The sequence below is a fragment of the Mobula hypostoma genome, chromosome 4, assembly GCF_963921235.1.
Source record: "Mobula hypostoma chromosome 4, sMobHyp1.1, whole genome shotgun sequence".
NCBI classification, from domain to species: Eukaryota; Metazoa; Chordata; class Chondrichthyes; order Myliobatiformes; family Myliobatidae; genus Mobula; species Mobula hypostoma.
This window is the reverse complement of record NC_086100.1, coordinates 109,050,789-109,073,626: the sequence shown is the minus strand read 5'-3', so window position 1 is coordinate 109,073,626 and position 22,838 is coordinate 109,050,789.

Below are 22,838 nucleotides of genomic sequence, written 5' to 3'. Positions count from 1 at the left end.
CCACGGGTGCACTACCTTCCTTGATTTATTCTTTTGCCAAACTGGGATGAACAATTGTTGTAGTTCATCCATGCAACCTTTAAATGCTTGCCATTGCATATCCACCATCAATCCTTTAAATGTCATTTGCCAGTCTATCTTAGCTAATTCACGTCTCATACCTTCAAAGTTACCCCTCTTTAAGTTCAGAACCTTTGTTTCTGAATTAACTATGTCACTCTCCATATTAATGAAGAATTCCACCATATTATGGTCACTCTTACCCAAGGGGCCTCTCACGACAAGATCGCTAATTAACCCTTCCTCATTGCTCAAAACCCAATCCAGAATAGCCTGCTCTCTAGTCGGTTCCTCGACATGTTGGTTCAAAAAACCATCCCGCATACATTCCAAGAAATCCTCTTCCTCAGCACCTTTACCAATTTGGTTCACCCAGTCTACATGTAGATTGAAGTCACCCATTATAACTGCTGTTCCTTTATTGCACACATTTCTAATTTCCTGTTTAATACCATCTCCGACCTCACTACTACTGTTAGGTGGCCTGTACACAACTCCCACCAGCGTCTTCTGCCCCTTAGTGTTACGCAGCTCTACCCATATCGATTCTACATCTTCCCGGCTTATGTCCTTCCTTTCTATTGCGCTAATCTCTTCTTTAACCAGCAACGCCACCCCACCTCCTCTTCCTTCATGTCTATCCCTCCTGAATATTGAATATCCCTGAACGTTGAGCTCCCATCTCTGGTCACCCTGGAGCCATGTCTCTGTGATAACACACAATCTAAGATGGCCTTTCCCTGAGTAGGTTCACACACAAGCTGCTCTAAAAAGCCATCTCCTAGGTATTCAACAAATTTCCTCTCTTGCCAACCAACACCAACAGAATTTTTTCAATCTCCTTGCATATTGAAGTCCCCCATTACAATTGTGTCATTACCCTTATTACATGCCTTTTCCAGCTCCCTTTGCAATCTCAACCCTACATCTTGGCTACTATTTGGAGACCTGTATATGATTCCCACAATGTTTTTTTTATCATTGCAATTTCTTAACTCCACCCATGAAGATTCAACATTCTCTGACCCTATGTCACCTCTTTCTACAGATGTAATTCCATTTCTTACTAATAGAGCCACACCACAGTCTGTGCCTTCCTGCCTGTCCTTTTGATATGAAGTATATCCTTTGAAGTTAAGCCTTCTTTCAGCTACGACTCAGTGATGCCCACAACGTCATACCGACCAATGTATAATTGTGCTATGAGCTCATCCACCTTATTCTGAATGCTGCGCGCATTTAAATACACCACCTTCAGTCCTGCATTCTTCACCCTTTTGAATTTTCCCTCTGTGGTATAATTTAACTCTTTGCTCTGTCTGCATTTGTACCCAATCATTGCCTTGTCCTTCCTTACATCCATCATCTACTTGAGAATGATGGCCCATTCTCAGCTCTATCATACTGGTTCCCAACCCCTTGCCATATTAGTTTAAACCATTTCCAACAGCTCTAGTAAACTGGCCTGCAGGTATATTGGTCCCTCTCGGATTCAAGTGCAAACTGGCCCTTTAGTGCAGGTACAACCTGCCACAGGAGGTCCCAATTATCCAAAAATTTGAATCTCCGCCCCCTGCTCCATTTCTTCAATCACTTTCACCAATCAACTTCCCAGCTCTTTACTTCACCACTCCCCCTCTCCCGGTTTCACCTACCACCTTGTACTTCTTTGTCCCATCCCCCACCTCTTGCTCTCACTTTTCATCTTGTTTTGCAGTCCTGATGAAGGGTCTTGGCCCGAAATGTTGACAGTTTACTTTTCCACAGATACTGCCTTCCACAGTTCCTCCAGCATTTTGTGTGTATTGTTTGAATTTCCAGCCTCTGCAGATTTTCTCGGCATTGAGTTGGGGCTCACTTTAGGAGGCTGGTCTGGTGTAATAATGTAATTACGTTAAGTTTTTTATTGTGCTTTATGTTCTGTGTTTCGAGTACAATAAAGGAGTTGTTACGGTTTCCCTTAAACTTAATATGCTTCTGTCATTTTATTTATGGAATCCTACTATACAGCCATGCCTCATTTCCCTCCGATACAGTCTTCTTGCCCTCAGCTCCTCCGTTTTGTTCTTCAGCACTGCAAGATGTTGGGTGGAAAGGCTGCCATCCCCCTGTGTTTCAGCCTGGGTTGGAACTCCCCCCCCCGCCACCTCACTTCTGACCATGGTTATGAACCTTCATCTGCTTCAAGGTGCTGTATGTACCTGGCCTGCCAAGACCTTCAGATGATCATGAAATCTACAGGTCATTAAGTTGATTTAACATTATATTGCTTAGAGGGAAGTACATGCTGCAGATTGCCGTGACAGTAATTCAAACACCTACCATTACCTTTGATCTTAAGGGTAGTAAAGAATGTGATGTACCTTTGGGTTTGGGAGCCTCTACCAAGAGCACCTCCAGAATGATGCCTGCTTGTTGTGACGAACAAAGACTTTTATATCACCGGCTTCAGTATCTCTGGTGACTTCAATCACACTCACAACTATCACTGACATATGTCATGAAAGTTATTATTTTGTGGCAGCAGTACTGTGAAACTGTTTGTTGCAGTGAAAATAAATCAATAAAAAGTGTGAAATGACAAATAATGAGATAGTATTCATGAATCATTCAGAAACCTGATGATGGAAGGGAAGAAACCGTTGGCTAAAAAGAACTACAGTCTACAAATCAGTGCATTCAAAAGAATCAAGATCAGTGGACGAGACAGACTAATTTTCTTGTTCTTGTTACGATGTCAAAGGAATGGAGGCTGCCATTTTGTGCGGCTGCTCTACATCCTCCATTGTCAATTTCATTTCTTATGTCAATTCAAGTGAACTGTTCAGTTTTATTTCTAGGGGTTTACTACTGAATGGCTTGCTAGGATACTTCAGAGGACAGTTTTGAGTCAACGTTCAAAGTAAATTCCTTATCAAAGTATCTATACATCACCATAAATTACCTGACAGTCACTGTCATGCTGTAGAATTGTCATACTTCAGATTGATCACCAGGGGGGCCGGAGGCATCCAGGCACCAACAGCCCTCTTCCCCGATTGCAGTTGATCACTTCCACCTGTATGTTCTTTCAGTTATCACTGCATCTGTACCTTGTTTCATTTCTCCAGTAAAGTGTGTGTGTGTGTGTCTGTGTGTGAGAGAGGGTATGTCTGTGTATGTTTGTGTGTCTGAGTGTCTGTGTGTGCGATTGTGTGTGTGTGTGTATGTATGTTTGTGTGTGGCTATGTGTGAGTATGTATGTGTGTGTGTATGTGTGTGTGTCTGTGGTTGTGCATGTGTGCATGTGTGTTTATGTGCATATTCACCCTACTAATCCTCTGGTAAAGATTCTTCAGTCAACTCCATCCTCACCTCTGGTCTCCTCTGCACTGAGGTATGAAGGCTTCAGTTTTTGGAGCTTATAGATTAGTTTTGAGAGGATGATAGTGTTGAATGCTGAGCTGTAGTCAATGAGGAGCACCCTGATGTTTGTATCCTCACTGTCCAGGTGTTTCAGGGCTGCTTGAGAAGCCAATGAAGCAACATCTGCTGCTGAGCTGTTGTGACAGTAGACAACTGGAACAGATCCAAGTCACCCCGCAGGCAAGAGAGTCAATTACACTGCTGAGAGTCTGGAGCTACACCTAGTCCAGGCCAGATAATGATGGCAAATTTTGTCCTCTACAAACCAGGTTGGTCATTACAATAAACAATTATGGCTGTTATGTTTCCCATTGGAGGTTCGTAAATCCAGAATGTGAATTCATGTGTATCACCATCTGTGGGATCTGAACCTCAGGACAGGACTATGCCTGCGAATCAGAATTGCACCATCACCTCTCCCTGATGGTTTGCACCTTTCCTAAAGGTTGGTACTTCATTGACAGCTTTTGCACAAGTTTGTTTCAGCAAATCTCTTCAGGTTGATCAGCCCTCCCATCAGGCAGGAAATTCAAAAGCCTGAAAGCATGTGCCGGCATGTTGAAGGACACCTTCTCATCTGCTGGGTTAGTTCTATTGAATGTTTCCTGAACATGATAAGACAGACTCCTAACTTAACCCATCTGCCTTGTTATGCTCTTGCACCTCAATGTCTATGTACACTGCACATCTCCTGCAACGTTAAAACTTTATTCTATATCCTGTTATTGTTTTCCATCAATACACTGTTGTAATGAACCGATCTATATGAACAGTATGCAAGACAAGATATTCACTCTACTTCAATACATGTAATGACAATAAACCAATTTGCGTCGAAGGCACTGAGTTCTGATGGATGTATCCGACCTACAAATACTTTTACAGCTGAGAATATAGTAGGCAGTAACCCAGCAAACTGACCTCCTGTTTATCTAAAAGCTTTGATTTAATTGCTTTGTTAGTGCTTTTCTGTCTTTGCTTTAGATCTAATAGACCTTGGCAGCCCTAAATTAGCATGTCAGAGTGAACCTGCACTTACCCTCTAATTTTGATCAAGAATATAAGATTGAAATTTTGTACTCAAGATTGCAAATGAGGAAAAATGGCCCTGAGATGTCAGGTGCTGGTAAACATGAACATATTCATTATAATAAGCAGATGCATAGTCTGCAGGCTGAGTCTAAGAGCCATGCAGATTTGCAAACATTTGAGATGCTTTAATTTGGAAGCTCTGAGTGGAGAAATATTTTCTTCTGTATATTTCACCTTGAAATTGGTATCAATAATATACAACAAAGATGCTATAAGTTTCATGAAACCTTGGCATTAGGTGATCATTAAGAACACCGAACGTAAAAGTGCAGTACAGGCCCTTCGGCCCACAATGTGGGGCCGACCTTTTAACCTACTTTAAGATCAATATAACCATCCTTCCCACACTGCCCTCCACTTTTCAATCATCCACGTGCCTTTCTAAAAGTCACTTGATGTTCCTAATGTATCACTATCCCAGGCAGCTCATTCACAGGCACGTTCTCGTATATGCTGGGTTACAGCCTACTACATTCTCAGCTGTAAAAGTATTTGCAGATCGAATACATCCATCAGATTGCAAAGAAAAAGAACTTAATCCCCTTTCACTGTTCCCTCTAATTTATAATGTCCAGTTTGCAGAAAAATGTTTTGCCCAGTTGACAACAACTTGTGATCACTGAATTTTTAAGTGGAAGTAAACCTGAAGCTATTCTAAGGATAATAAATTACCAAGTCCAGCTTGAGTTTCATTGTTTAAAAGAAATAAAATAACTGTCAATAAGAACGTTGATCTCCTCTGGGTTTGATCATTTTCACTCTCGTTTATCTGCACTCTCACAAGTCATACGTAACAGACCAGTAGTGGGTAATGAAGGATTTTCTCACCAGAGCTTTTGCACACCATACAATATGGGATTTGTTTGCTAAATGATGCTTTAGAAATTGAGTTTCCAAATATCACTCCACTTCTTCAAACTTGCAAATTCTCCAGCAACTTTTGCCTTGCGACAATACATACAGGCAACACCAGTTTCTTTATTGTACATAAATATTTCTCATAGCTGCACGTTCCTGACCTCATGAGCTTTCGGTGTAGCAGTTTCTACCGTTTCAAGAAGGCATTCCACTTTAAATGAACTAGCAGTTCTTTTGCATTTCACACCCTTTGCTTCTTTGGAATTTAACATAGTGCATCAATAATTTTTTCAATAAAAATAAAATAAATAGTCTTTTCCAAAACCTGCAGACAAATCATCACAAACTCCACATTGTCAACACCATCTGCATCAGAAACCGGAAAAGGAAATGTGATTGTGTACAATCGTGAAATACACTTAATGTGCCAACGGGGTAGAGAGTGACAACCTTTTGTGAGCAGTTTAAATTCCTTTTTGCACTAGTAGCAAAAGATGTGTGCACGCGCGCGCGTGCACACACACACACACACACATATACCTTATAGGGGGAACATTGACCCCCTTATAGATCACTCCAAACGCTTTAAAATGATGCCTTGTTGTAAGGGCCAGTTTCCCTGGGAAAAGTATCAGGCTGCCCACTCGATGTATGTCCCTTATCATCTGGTACTCACCTCACATCCTGTTACGCTCAAAAGCGAGAAGACCTTGCTCATTCAACCTCTCCTCATTAGAAATGCCCTCCCATCAAGACAGGATCCTGGGAAATCTCCTCTGCAGCTTTGATATCCTTTCTATAATAAGGTGACCAGAACTGAATACAATATTTCAAGTATGGTTTAACCAGGGTTTTATAGAGCTGCAACATTACCTCACACATTTGACGCTGAGTAGGTTAACCGGCAATATTTCTGAACTGATTACCGTTGTGCAGAAAATTCCTGTTTAGTTGTCTTCCCTTTTCAAGATTTATTACATTGCGTCATTGTTTATTATGGCTATCATCAGAAATAGTGTAATAAAATCCCTTCTACAAAATAGGATCTTTAAAGTATCTCCTACAGCTGGATCCGCTGAGTTCTAATTCTATCATTGCAAAAAGTGAATTGACGAAGTACGTTCACAAAATTCCCAGTCTGACATGTAGGTCCATGGCCTTCTCTACTGCCACAATGAGGCCACTCACAACACTTCATATTTCATCTGTGTAGCCTCCAACCTGATGACACAAACATCGATTTCTCCAAATTCCGGTAATGTTTCTTCCATTCCCTACTCTAGTTCTCTTCTTATCTCTTCTCTTCTCCTCTCCTCACCCCACCTGCCTGTCACTTACCTCGGGTACTCCTCCCATTACCTCAGCCTTTCTCCCATGGCCTACTCTCCTCTCCTGTCAGATTCCTTTTTCCATGGTACACTCTCCTTTCCCATCAGATTCCAGTTTCCTCTCCTATTAGATTCCCTTTCTCCTATGGTCCACTGTCCTCTCCTACCTGATTCCTTCTCCAGCAGCCTTTTTCACCTTTACCCATGCCCTTCTTCACCAGCATTTTTCACGTACACCCAACCCCTCCATCTCCAGCCTTTTTTGTCTATACCCACTTCCTTCTCCAGCCTTTTTCACCCATACCCACCCCATTCTTTTCCAACCTTCTTCCAGCCTGAGAGATCCCGCTTTTTCTGGCAGATGGAGCTTAGGTGCTCAGCAAAGCGGTCTACCAATCTACATTGTGTCTCACCGATATACAGGAGGCCACACAAGGAGTCGGACACAGTATATAATCTCAACACCTCACAGGCGAAATGGCACCTCACCTGGAAGGACTGTTTGGGGCCCTAAATGGTAGTGAGTGAGGAGGTGTATGCAAGAATAAGTGCCAGGCGGGAGATCAGTGCGGAGGGATGAATGGACAAGGGAGTCTTGTTGGGAGCAAACCTTGAGGAAAGTGAAAAATCTGGGGTTGGGGAACATTGGCTTCGTGTTGGGATCCTGTCGGAGGTGGCGAAAGTTGTAGATAATTATGTGCTGGACACAGAGGCTGATGGGGTGGTAAGTGAGGACAAGGGGAACCCTATCCCTGGTAGCGTGGCAGGAGTATAGCGTGTGAACAGATATGCGTGAAATGGAAGAGCTGTGGTTGAGGGCAGTGTTGATGGTGGAGGAAGAGAAGCCCTTTTCTTTGAGGAAGGAAGAAATTTCCTTCAATCTAGAATGAAAAGCCTCATCCTGAGAGCAGATGCCGCAGAGACAGAGAACTGAGGGAGAGGGATTGTGTTTTTCACAAGTAACAGGGTGGGAAGAGGAATAGTCCAGGTAGCTGTGAGAGTCAGTGGGTTTATAGTAGACATGAGTAGGTAAGCAGTCACCAGAGATACAGAGAAAGTGAGAAAGGGGAGGGAGGTGTCAGAAACGGACCAGGTAAATTTGAGGGCAGGAAGGATGTTGGAGGCAAAGTGGACGAAGTCGATGAGTTCTGCACGGGTGTAGGATGTAGCAACATGCAGTCATCGACATAGCGCAGGGAAAGCCATTCTCCACTGCCCTTTTTCACATCTACCCACCCCTTAACAGCCCTTGTTCACCTCTACACACCCATTCACCAGCCTTTTTCACCCACAACCACCCCTTCACCAGCCTTTTTCACCCACACCCACCCCTTCACCAGCCTTTTTCACCCACACCCACCACTTCACCAGCTTTTTTTACCCACACCCACCCCTACACCAGCCTTTTTCACCAATACCCACCCCTTCACCAGCTTTTTTCACCCACACCCACCCCTACACCAGCCTTGTTCACCTCTACACACCCATTCACCAGCCTTTTTCACCCACAACCACCCCTTCACCAGCATTTTTCACCCACACCCACCCCTTCACCAGCCTTTTTCACCCACACCCACCACTTCACCAGCTTTTTTTACCCACACCCAACCCTACACCAGCCTTTTTCACCAATACCCACCCCTTCACCAGCTTTTTTCACCCACACCCACCCCTACACCAGCCTTTTTCACCAATACCCACCCCTTCACCAGCCTTTTTCACCCACACCCACCACTTCACCAGCTTTTTTCACCCACACCCACCCCTTCACCAGCCTTTTTCACCCACACCCAGCCTTCACCAGTCTTTTTCACCAATACCCACCACTTCACCAGCCTTTTTCACTCATACCCACCCCTCCACCAGCCTTTTCACCCACACCCACCCCTTCACCAGCCTTTTTCACCCACACCCGCCCCTCCACCAGCCTTTTTCACCAATACCCACCCCTTCACCAGCCTTTTTCACACACACCCACCCCTTCACCAGCCTTTTTCAGCCACACCCACCCCTTCACAAGCCTTTTACACCTACCCCTCAACCAGACTTTTACACCCACACCCACCCCTCCACCAGCTTTTTTCACCCACCCCTTCAGCAGCCTTTTACACCCAAATCTTCACCCGCCTTTTTCACCCACACCCACCCCTTCACCAGCCTTTTTCACCAATACCCACCCCTTCACCAGCTTTTTTCACCAACACCCACCCCTTCACCAGCCTTTTTCACCCACACCCACCCATTCACCAGCCTTTTACAAGAATACCCACCCCTTCACCAGCCTTTTTCACCCACATGCACCCCTTCACCAGCTTTTTCCACCCACACGCACCCCTTCACCAGCCTTTTTCACCCACCCCACCCCTTCACCAGCTTTTTACAACAATACCCACCCCTTCACCAGCCTTTTTCACCCACATGCACCCCTTCACCAGCTTTTTCCACCCACACGCACCCCTTCACCAGCCTTTTTCACCCACACCCACCCCTTCACCAGCCTTTTACAACCAAATCTTCACCCGCCTTTTTCACACACACCCACCCTTCACCAGCTGTTTTCACCCACACCCACCCCTTCACCAGCCTTTTTCACCCACACCCACCCCTTCACCAGCCTTTTTCACCCACACCCATCCTTTCACCAGCCTTTTTCACCCACACCCACCCCTCTACCAGCCTTTTCACCTACACCCACCCCTTCACCAGCCTTTTTCACCCACACCCACCCTCCACCAGCCTTTTTCACCCACACCCACACCTTCACCAGCCTTTTTCACCAATACCCACCCCTTCACCAGCTTTTTTCACCCACACCCACCCCTTCACCAGCCTTTTACACCTACCCCTCCACCAGACTTTTACACCCACACCCACCCCTCCACCAGCTTTTTTCACCCACCCCTTCAGCAGCCTTTTACACCCAAATCTTGACCCGCCTTTTTCACCCACACCCACCACTTCATCAGCCTTTTTCACCCACACCCACCCCTTCACCAGCCTTTTTCACCCACACCCACCCTTTCACCAGCCTTTTTCACCCACACCCACCCTCCACCAGCCTTTTTCACCCACACCCACCCCTTCACCAGCCTTTTTCACCCACACCCACCCCTTCACCAGCCTTTTTCACCCACACCCACCCTTTCACCAGCCTTTTTCACCCACACACACCCCTGCACCAGCCTTTTACAAGAATACCCACCCCTTCACCAGCATTTTTCACACACACCCACACTTTCACCAGCCTTTTTCACCCACACCCACCCCTTCACCAGCCTTTTACAAGAATACCCACCCCTTCACCAGCCTTTTTCACCCACATGCACCCCTTCACCAGCTTTTTCCACCCACACGCACCCCTTCACCAGCCTTTTTCACCCACCCCACCCCTTCACCAGCTTTTTACAACAATACCCACCCCTTCACCAGCCTTTTTCACCCACATGCACCCCTTCACCAGCTTTTTCCACCCACACGCACCCCTTCACCAGCCTTTTTCACCCACACCCACCCCTTCACCAGCCTTTTACAACAATACCCACCCCTTCACCAGCCTTTTTCACCCACATGCACCCCTTCACCAGCCTTTTTCACCCACACCCACCCCTTCACCAGCCTTTTACAACCAAATCTTCACCCGCCTTTTTCACACACACCCACCCTTCACCAGCTGTTTTCACCCACACCCACCCCTTCACCAGCCTTTTTCACCCACACCCACCCCTTCACCAGCCTTTTTCACCCACACCCATCCTTTCACCAGCCTTTTTCACCCACACCCACCCCTCTACCAGCCTTTTCACCTAAACCCACCCCTTCACCAGCCTTTTTCACCAACACCCACCCCTTCACCAGCTTTTTTCACCCACACCCACCCTTTCACCAGCCTTTTTCACCCACACCCACCCCTTCACCAGCCTTTTACAAGAATACCCACCCCTTCACCAGCCTTTTTCACCCACACCCACCCTTTCACCAGCCTTTTTCACCCACACCCACCCCTTCACCAGCCTTTTACAAGAATACCCACCCCTTCACCAGCCTTTTTCACCCACATGCACCCCTTCACCAGCTTTTTCCACCCAAGCCTTTTTCACCCACACCCACCCCTTCACCAGCCTTTTACAAGAATACCCACCCCTTCACCAGCCTTTTTCACCCACATGCACCCCTTCACCAGCTTTTTCCACCCACACGCACCCCTTCACCAGACTTTTTCACACACCCCACCCCTTCACCAGCTTATTACAATAATACCCACCCCTTCACCAGCCTTTTTCACCCACATGCACCCCTTCACCAGCTTTTTCCACCCACACGCACCCCTTCACCAGCCTTTTTCACCCACACCCACCCCTTCACCAGCCTTTTACAACAATACCCACCCCTTCACCAGCCTTTTTCACCCACATGCACCCCTTCACCAGCCTTTTACACCCACACCCCCCCCTTCACCAGCCTTTTACAACCAAATCTTCACCCGCCTTTTTCACACACACCCACCCTTCACCAGCTGTTTTCAACCACACCCACCCCTTCACCAGCCTTTTTCACCCACACCCACCCCTTCACCAGCCTTTTTCACCCACACCCATCCTTTCACCAGCCTTTTTCACCCACACCCACCCCTCTACCAGCCTTTTCACCTACACCCACCCCTTCACCAGCCTTTTTCACCCACACCCACCCTCCACCAGCCTTTTTCACCCACACCCACCCCTTCACCAGCCTTTTTCACCAATACCCACCCCTTCACCAGCTTTTTTCACCCACACCCACCCCTTCACCAGCCTTTTACACCTACCCCTCCACCAGACTTTTACACCCACACCCACCCCTCCACCAGCTTTTTTCACCCACCCCTTCAGCAGCCTTTTACACCCAAATCTTCACCCACTTTTTTCACCCACACCCACCCGTTCATCAGCCTTTTTCACCCACAGCCACCCCATCACCAGCCTTTTTCACCCACACTCACCCTTTCAGCAGCCTTTTTCACCCACACCCACCCTCCACCAGCCTTTTTCACCCACACCCACCCCTTCACCAGCCTTTTTCACCCAAAAGCACCGCTTCACCAGCCTTTTTCACCCACACCCACCCTTTCACCAGCCTTTTTCACCCACACCCACCCCTTCACCAGCCTTTTACAACAGTACCCACACCTTCACCAGCCTTTTTCACCAATACCCACCCCTTCACCAGCTTTTTTCACCCACACCCACCCCTTCACCAGCCTATTACAGCTACCCCTCCACCAGACTTTTACACCCACACCCACCCCTCCACCAGCTTTTTTCACCCACCCCTTCAGCAGCCTTTTACACCCAAATCTTCACCCGCCTTTTTCACCCACACCCACCCCTTCATCAGCCTTTTTCACCCACACCCACCCCTTCACCAGCCTTTTTCACCCACACCCACCCCTCCACCAGCCTTTTTCACCCACACCCACCCCTTCACCAGCCTTTTTCACCCACACCCACCCTTTCACCAGCCTTTTTCACCCACACCCACCCTCCACCAGCCTTTTTCACCCACACCCACCCCTTCACCAGCCTTTTTCACCCACACCCACCCTTTCACCAGACTTTTTCACCCACACCCACCCCTTCACCAGCCTTTTACAGGAACACCCACCTCTTCACCAGCATTTTACACCCAAATCTTCACCCGCCTTTTTCACCCACACACACCCCTTCATCAGCCTTTTTCACCCACACCCACCCCTTCACCAGCCTTTTACACCAATACCCACCCCATTCACCAGCCTTTTTCAGCCACACCCACCCGTTCAGCAGCTTTTTTCACCCACACCCACCCTTTCACCAGCCTTTTTCACCAACACCCACCCTCCACCAGCCTTTTTCACCCACACCCACCCCTTCACTAGCCTTTTTCACCCACACCCACCCCTTCACCAGCCTTTTACACCTACCCCTCCACCAGACTTTTACACCCACACCCACCCCTCCACCAGCTTTTTTCACCCACCCCTTCAGCAGCCTTTTACACCCAAATCTTCACCCGCCTTTTTCACCCACACCTACCCTTTCACCAGCCTTTTTCACCCACACCCACCCTTTCACTAGCCTTTTTCACCCACACCCACCCTCCACCAGCCTTTTTCACCCACACCCACCCCTTCACCAGCCTTTTTCACCCACACCCATCCCTTCACCAGCCTTTTTCACCCACACCCACCCTTTCACCAGCCTTTTTCACCAACACCCACCCCTTCACCAGCCTTTTACAAGAATACCCACCCCTTCACCAGCCTTTTTCACCCACACCCACCCTTTAACCAGACTTTTTCACCCACACCCACCCTCCACCAGCCTTTTTCACCCACACCCACCCCTTCATCAGCTTTTTTCACCAACACCCACCCCTTCAACAGCCTTTTTCACCCACACCACCCCTTCACCAGCCTTTTACAAGAATACCCACCCCTTCACCAGCCTTTTTCACCCACACCCACCCTTTAACCAGACTTTTTCACCCACACCCACCCTCCACCAGCCTTTTTCACCCACATCCACCCCTTCATCAGCTTTTTTCACCCACACCCACCCATTCACCAGCCTTTTTCACCCACACCCACCCTTTCACCAACCTTTTTCACCCACACCCACCCTTTCACTAGCCTTTTTCACCCACACCCACCCTCCACCACCCTTTTTCACCCACACCCACCCCTTCACCAGCCTTTTTAACCCACACCATCCCTTCACCAGCCTTTTTCACCCACACCCACCCCTTCACCAGCCTTTTACAAGAATACCCACCCCTTCACCAGCCTTTTTCACCCACACCTACCCTTTCACCAGCCTTTTTCACCCACACCCACCCCTTCACCAGCCTTTTTCACCCACACCCACCCCTTCACCAGCCTTTTACAACAATACCCACCCCTTCACCAGACTTTTAACCAATACCCACCCCTTCACCAGCGTTTTTATCCCACACCCACCCCTTCACCAGCCTATTACAGCTACCCCTCCACCAGACTTTTACACCCACACCCACCCCTCCACCAGCTTTTTTCACCCACCCCTTCAGCAGCCTTTTACACCCAAATCTTCACCCACCTTTTTCACCCACACCCACCCCTTCATCAGCCTTTTTCACCCACACCCACCCCTTCACCAGCCTTTTGACGCACACCCACCCTTTCACCAGCCTTTTTCACCCACACCCACCCTCCACCAGCCTTTTTCACCCACACCCACCCCTTCACCAGCCTTTTTCACCCACACCCACCCCTTCACCAGCCTTTTTCACCCACACCCACCCTTTCACCAGCCTTTTTCACCCACACCCACCCCTTCACCAGCCTTTTACAGGAATACCCACCCCTTCACCAGCATTTTACACCCAAATCTTCACCCGCCTTTTTCACCCACACCCACCCCTTCATCAGCCTTTTTCACCCACACCCACCCCTTCACCAGCCTTTTACACCAATACCCACCCCATTCACCAGCCTTTTTCAGCCACACCCACCCGTTCAGCAGCTTTTTTCACCCACACCCACCCTTTCACCAGCCTTTTTCACCAACACCCACCCTCCACCAGCCTTTTTCACACACACCCACCCCTTCACTAGCCTTTTTCACCCACACCCACCCCTTCACCAGCCTTTTACACCTACCCCTCCACCAGACTTTTACACCCACACCCACCCCTCCACCAGCTTTTTTCACCCACCCCTTCAGCAGCCTTTTACACCCAAATCTTCACCCGCCTTTTTCACCCACACCTACCCTTTCACCAGCCTTTTTCACCCACACCCACCCTTTCACTAGCCTTTTTCACCCACACCCACCCTCCACCAGCCTTTTTCACCCACACCCACCCCTTCACCAGCCTTTTTCACCCACACCCATCCCTTCACCAGCCTTTTTCACCCACACCCACCCTTTCACCAGCCTTTTTCACCAACACCCACCCCTTCACCAGCCTTTTACAAGAATACCCACCCCTTCACCAGCCTTTTTCACCCACACCCACCCTTTAACCAGACTTTTTCACCCACACCCACCCTCCACCAGCCTTTTTCACCCACACCCACCCCTTCATCAGCTTTTTTCACCCACACCCACCCCTTCACCAGCCTTTTTCACCCACACCATCCCTTCACCAGCCTTTTTCACCCACACCCACCCTTTCACCAGCCTTTTTCACCAACACCCACCCCTTCACCAGCCTTTTACAAGAATACCCACCCCTTCACCAGCCTTTTTCACCCACACCCACCCTTTAACCAGACTTTTTCACCCACACCCAAAATCCACCAGCTTTTTCCACCCACACGCACCCCTTCACCAGCCTTTTTCACCCACACCCACCCCTTCACCAGCCTTTTACAACAATACCCACCCTTTCACCAGCCTTTTTCACCCACATGCACCCCTTCACCAGCCTTTTTCACCCACACCCACCCCTTCACCAGCCTTTTACAACCAAATCTTCACCCGCCTTTTTCACACACACCCACCCCTTCACCAGCTGTTTTCACCCACACCCACCCCTTCACCAGCCTTTTTCACCCACACCCACCCCTTCACCAGCCTTTTTCACCCACACCCATCCTTTCACCAGCCTTTTTCACCCACACCCACCCCTCTACCAGCCTTTTCACCTACACCCACCCCTTCACCAGCCTTTTTCACCCACACCCATCCTCCACCAGCCTTTTTCACCCACACCCACCCCTTCACCAGCCTTTTTCACCAAAACCCACCCCTTCACCAGCTTTTTTCACCCACACCCACCCCTTCACCAGCCTTTTACACCTACCCCTCCACCAGACTTTTACACCCACAACGACCCCTCCACCAGCTTTTTTCACCCACCCCTTCAGCAGCCTTTTACACCCAAATCTTCACCCACTTTTTTCACCCACACCCACCCGTTCATCAGCCTTTTTCACCCACAGCCACCCCATCACCAGCCTTTTTCACCCACACCCACCCTTTCACCAGCCTTTTTCACCCACACCCACCCTCCACCAGCCTTTTTCACCCACACCCACCCCTTCACCAGCCTTTTTCACCCACACCCACCCCTTCACCAGCCTTTTTCACCCACACCCACCCTTTCACCAGCCTTTTTCACCCACACCCACCCCTTCACCAGCCTTTTACAACAATACCCACCCCTTCACCAGCCTTTTTCACCAATACCCACCCCTTCACCAGCCTTTTTCACCCACACCCACCCCTTCACCAGCCTTTTACACCTACCCCTCCACCAGACTTTTACACCCACACCCACCCCTCCACCAGCCTTTTTTCACCCACCCCTTCAGCAGCCTTTTACACCCAAATCTTCACCCGCCTTTTTCACCCAAACCCACCCCTTCATCAGCCTTTTTCACCCACACCCACCCCTTCACCAGCCTTTTTCACCCACACCCACCCTTTCACCAGCCTTTTTCACCCACACCCACCCCTTCACCAGCCTTTTTCACCCACACCCACCCCTTCACCAGCCTTTTTCACCCACACCCACCCTTTCACCAGCCTTTTTCACCCACACCCACCCCTTCACCAGCCTTTTACAGGAATACCCACCCCTTCACCAGCATTTTACACCCAAATCTTCACCCGCCTTTTTCACCCACACCCACCCCTTCATCAGCCTTTTTCACCCACACCCACCCCTTCACCAGCCTTTTACACCAATACCCACCCCATTCACCAGCCTTTTTCAGCCACACCCACCCGTTCAGCAGCTTTTTTCACCCACACCCACCCTTTCACCAGCCTTTTTCACCAACACCCACCCTCCACCAGCCTTTTTCACCCACACCCACCCCTTCACTAGCCTTTTTCACCCACACCCACCCCTTCACCAGCCTTTTACACCTACCCCTCCACCAGACTTTTACACCCACACCCACCCCTCCACCAGCTTTTTTCACCCACCCCTTCAGCAGCCTTTTACACCCAAATCTTCACCCGCCTTTTTCACCCACACCCACCCTTTCACCAGCCTTTTTCACCCACACCCACCCTTTCACCAGCCTTTTTCACCCACACCCACCCTCCACCAGCCTTTTTCACCCACACCCACCCCTTCACCAGCCTTTTTCACCCACACCCATCCCTTCACCAGCCTTTTTCACCCACACCCACCCTTTCACCAGCCTTTTTCACCAACACCCACCCCTTCACCAGCCTTTTACAAGAATACCCACCCCTTCACCAGCCTTTTTCACCCACACCCACCCTTTAACCAGACTTTTTCACCCACACCCACCCCTCCACCAGCCTTTTTCACCCACACCCACCCCTTCATCAGCTTTTTTCACCCACACCCACCCCTTCACCAGCCTTTTTCACCCACACCCACCCCTTCACCAGCCTTTTTCACCCACACCCACCCCTTCACCAGCCTTTTTCACCCACACCCACCCCTCCACCAGCCTTTTTCACCCACACCCACCCCTTCACCAGCTTTTTTCACCCAACACCCACCCCTTCACCAGCCTTTTTCACCCACACCCACCCCTTCACCAGCCTTTTACAAGAATACCCACCCCTTCACCAGCCTTTTTCACCCACACCCACCCTTTCACCAGCCTTTTTCACCCACACCCACCCCTTCACCAGCCTTTTTCACCCACACCCACCCCTTCACCAGCCTTTTACACCCAATACCCACCCCATTCACCAGCCATTTTCAGCCACACCCACCCGTTCACCAGCATTTTTCAACCACACCCACCCCTTCACCAGCCTTTTACACCAATACCCACCCCATTCACCAGCCTTTTTCACCCACACCCACCCGTTCAGCAGCTTTTTTCACCCACACCCACCCTTTCACCAGCCTTTTTCACCAACACCCACCCTCCACCAGCCTTTTTCACCCACACCCACCCCTTCACCAGCCTTTTTCACCCACACCCACCCCTTCACCAGCCTTTTACACCTATCCCTCCACCAGACTTTTACACCCACACCCTCCCCTCCACCAGCTTTTTTCACCCACCCCTTCAGCAGCCTTTTACACCCAAATCTTCACCCGCCTTTTTCACCCACACCTACCCTTTCACCAGCCTTTTTCACCCACACCCACCCTTTCACTAGCCTTTTTCACCCACACCCACCCTCCACCAGCCTTTTTCACCCACACCCACCCCTTCACCAGCCTTTTTCACCCACACCCACCCCTTCACCAGCCTTTTTCACCCACACCCACCCCTTCACCAGCCTTTTTCACCCACACCCACCCCTTCACCAGCCTTTTACAAGAATACCCACCCCTTCACCAGCCTTTTTCACCCACACCCACCCTTTCACCAGCCTTTTTCACCCACACCCACCCCTCCACCAGCCTTTTTCACCCACACCCACCCCTTCACCAGCTTTTTTCACCCACACCCACCCCTTCACCAGCCTTTTTCACCCACACCCACCCCTTCACCAGCCTTTTTCACCCACACCCACCCCTTCACCAGCCTTTTTCACCAACACCCACCCCTTCACCAGCCTTTTACAAGAATACCCACCCCTTCACCAGCCTTTTTCACCCACACCCACCCTTTAAGCAGACTTTTTCACCCACACCCACCCTCCACCAGCCTTTTTCACCCACACCCACCCCTTCATCAGCCTTTTTCACCCACACCCACCCCTTCACCAGCCTTTTTCACCCACACCCACCCTTTCACCAGCCTTTTTCACCCACACCCACCCTCCACCAGCCTTTTTCACCCACACCCACCCCTTCACCAGCCTTTTTCACCCACACCCACCCCTTCACCCGCCTTTTTCACCCACACCCACCCTTTCACCAGCCTTTTTCACCCACACCCACCCCTTCACCAGCCTTTTACAGGAATACCCACCCCTTCACCAGCATTTTACACCCAAATCTTCACCCGCCTTTTTCACCCACACGCACCCCTTCATCAGCCTTTTTCACCCACACCCACCCCTTCACCAGCCTTTTACACCAATACCCACCCCATTCAACAGCCTTTTTCAGCCACACCCACCCGTTCAGCAGCTTTTTTCACCCACACCCACCCTTTCACCAGCCTTTTTCACCAACACCCACCCTCCACCAGCCTTTTTCACCCACACCCACCCCTTCACCAGCCTTTTTCACCCACATGTATCCCTTCACCAGCCTTTTACACCTACCCCTCCACCAGACTTTTACACCCACACCCACCCCTCCACCAGCTTTTTTCACCCACCCCTTCAGCAGCCTTTTACACCCAAATCTTCACCCGCCTTTTTCACCCACACCTACCCTTTCACCAGCCTTTTTCACCCACACCCACCCTTTCACTAGCCTTTTTCACCCACACCCACCCTCCACCAGCCTTTTTCACCCACACCCACCCCTTCACCAGCCTTTTTCACCCACACCCATCCCTTCACCAGCCTTTTTCACCCACACCCACCCTTTCACCAGCCTTTTTCACCAACACCCACCCCTTCACCAGCCTTTTACAAGAATACCCACCCCTTCACCAGCCTTTTTCACCCACACCCACCCTTTAACCAGACTTTTTCACCCACACCCACCCTCCACCAGCCTTTTTCACCCACACCCACCCCTTCATCAGCTTTTTTCACCCACACCCACCCCTTCACCAGCCTTTTTCACCCACACCCACCCCTTCACCAGCCTTTTTCACCCACACCCACCCTTTCACCAGCCTTTTTCACCCACACCCACCCTCCACCAGCCTTTTTCACCCACACCCACCCCTTCACCAGCCTTTTTCACCCACACCCACCCCTTCACCAGCCTTTTTCACCCACACCCACCCCTTCACCAGCCTTTTACAAGAATACCCACCCCTTCACCAGCCTTTTTCACCCACACCCACCCTTTAACCAGACTTTTTCACCCACACCCACCCTCCACCAACCCCCTTTTCACCCACACCCACCCCTTCACCAGCCTTTTTCACCCACACCCACCCCTTCACCAGCCTTTTACACCCACACCCACCCCTTCACCAGCCTTTTTCACCCACACCCACCCCTTCACCAGCCTTTTTCACCCACACCCACCCTCCACCAGCCTTTTACACCTACCCCTTCACCAGACTTTTACACCCACACCCACCCCTCCACCAGCTTTTTTCACCCACCCCTTCAGCAGCCTTTTACACCCAAATCTTCACCCGCCTTTTTCACCCACACCCACCCCTTCACCAGCCTTTTTCACCCACACCCACCCTTTCACCAGCCTTTTTCACCCACACCCACCCTTCACCAGCCTTTTTCACCCACACCCACCCCTTCACCAGCCTTTTTCACCCACACCCACCCCTTCACCAGCCTTTTTCACCCACACCCACCCCTTCACCAGCCTTTTTCACCCACACCCACCCCTTCACCAGCCTTTTTCACCCACACCCACCCCTTCACCAGCCTTTTACAAGAATACCCACCCCTTCACCAGCCTTTTTCACCCACCCCACCCCTTCACCAGCCTTTTTCACCCACACCCACCCCTTCACCAGCCTTTTTCACCCACACCCACCCCTTCACCAGCCTTTTACACCAATACCCACCCCTTCACCAGCCTTTTTCACCCACACCCACCCCTTCACCAGCCTTTTTCACCCACACCCACCCCTTCACCAGCCTTTTACACCCACACCCACCCCTTCACCAGCCTTTTTCACCCACACCCACCCCTTCATCAGCCTTTTTCACCCACACCCACCCCTTCACCAGCCTTTTGACGCACACCCACCCTTTCACCAGCCTTTTTCACCCACACCCACCCCTCCACCAGCCTTTTTCACCCACACCCACCCCTTCACCAGCCTTTTTCACCCACACCCACCCCTTCACCAGCCTTTTTCACCCACACCCACCCTTTCACCAGCCTTTTTCACCCACACCCACCCCTTCACCAGCCTTTTACAGGAATACCCACCCCTTCACCAGCATTTTACACCCAAATCTTCACCCGCCTTTTTCACCCACACCCACCCCTTCATCAGCCTTTTTCACCCACACCCACCCCTTCACCAGCCTTTTACACCAATACCCACCCCATTCAACAGCCTTTTTCAGCCACACCCACCCGTTCAGCAGCTTTTTTCACCCACACCCACCCTTTCACCAGCCTTTTTCACCAACACCCACCCTCCACCAGCCTTTTTCACCCACACCCACCCCTTCACCAGCCTTTTTCACCCACACCCACCCCTTCACCAGCCTTTTACACCTACCCCTCCACCAGACTTTTACACCCACACCCACCCCTCCACCAGCTTTTTTCACCCACCCCTTCAGCAGCCTTTTACACCCAAATCTTCACCCGCCTTTTTCACCCACACCCACCCTTTCACCAGCCTTTTTCACCCACACCCACCCCTTCACCAGCCTTTTTCACCCACACCCACCCTTTCACCAGCCTTTTTCACCCACACCCACCCTCCACCAGCCTTTTTCACCCACACCCACCCCTTCACCAGCCTTTTTCACCCACACCCACCCCTTCACCAGCCTTTTTCACCCACACCCACCCTTTCACCAGCCTTTTTCACCCACACCCACCCCTTCACCAGCCTTTTACAAGAATACCCACCCCTTCACCAGCCTTTTTCACCCACACCCACCCTTTCACCAGCCTTTTTCACCCACACCCACCCCTTCACCAGCCTTTTTCACCCACACCCACCCCTTCACCAGCCTTTTTCACCCACACCCACCCCTTCACCAGCCTTTTTCACCCACACCCACCCCTTCACCAGCCTTTTTCACCCACACCCACCCTTTCACCAGCCTTTTTCACCCACACCCACCCCTTCACCAGCCTTTTACAAGAATACCCACCCCTTCACCAGCCTTTTTCACCCACACCCACCCTTTCACCAGCCTTTTTCACCCACACCCACCCCTTCACCAGCCTTTTTCACCCACACCCACCCCTTCACCAGCCTTTTTCACCCACACCCACCCCTTCACCAGCCTTTTTCACCCACACCCACCCCTTCACCAGCCTTTTTCACCCACACCCACCCCTTCACCAGCCTTTTACAACAATACCCACCCCTTCACCAGCCTTTTTCACCAATACCCACCCCTTCACCAGCCTTTTTCACCCACACCCACCCCTTCACCAGCCTTTTTCACCCACACCCACCCCTTCACCAGCCTTTTTCACCCACACCCACCCCTTCACCAGCCTTTTACACCCACACCCACCCCTTCACCAGCCTTTTTCACCCACACCCACCCCTTCACCAGCCTTTTTCACCCACACCCACCCCTTCACCAGCCTTTTTCACCCACACCCACCCCTTCACCAGCCTTTTTCACCCACACCCACCCTTTCACCAGCCTTTTTCACCCACACCCTCCCCTCTCACCAGCCTTTTCACCCACACCCACCCCTTCACCAGCCTTTTTCACCCACACCCACCCTTCACCAGCCTTTTTCACCCACACCCACCCCTTCACCAGCCTTTTTCACCAAACCCACCCTTCACCAGCTTTTTCACCCACACCCACCCCTTCACCAGCCTTTTACACCCACCCCTTCACCAGCCTTTTACACCCACAACGACCCCTTCCACCAGCTTTTTCACCCACACCCACCCCTTCAGCAGCCTTTTACACCCAAATCTTCACCCAGCTTTTTTCACCCACACCCACCCGTTCACCAGCCTTTTTCACCCACACCCACCCCTCACCAGCCTTTTTCACCCACACTCACCCTTTCACCAGCCTTTTTCACCCACACCCACCCTCCACCAGCCTTTTTCACCCACACCAACCCCTTCACCAGCCTTTTTCACCCACACCCACCGCTTCAAAAGCCTTTTTCACCCACACCCACCCTTTCACCAGCCTTTTTCACCCACACCCACCCCTTCTCCAGCCTTTTACAACAATACCCACCCCTTCACCAGACTTTTTAACCAATACCCACCGCTTCACCAGCTTTTTTCACCCACACCCACCCCTTCACCAGCCTTTACACTACCCCTCCACCAGACTTTTACACCCACACCCACCCCTTCACCAGCCTTTTTCACCCACACCCACCCCTTCACCAGCCTTTTACACCCACACCCACCCCTTCACCAGCCTTTTTCCCACC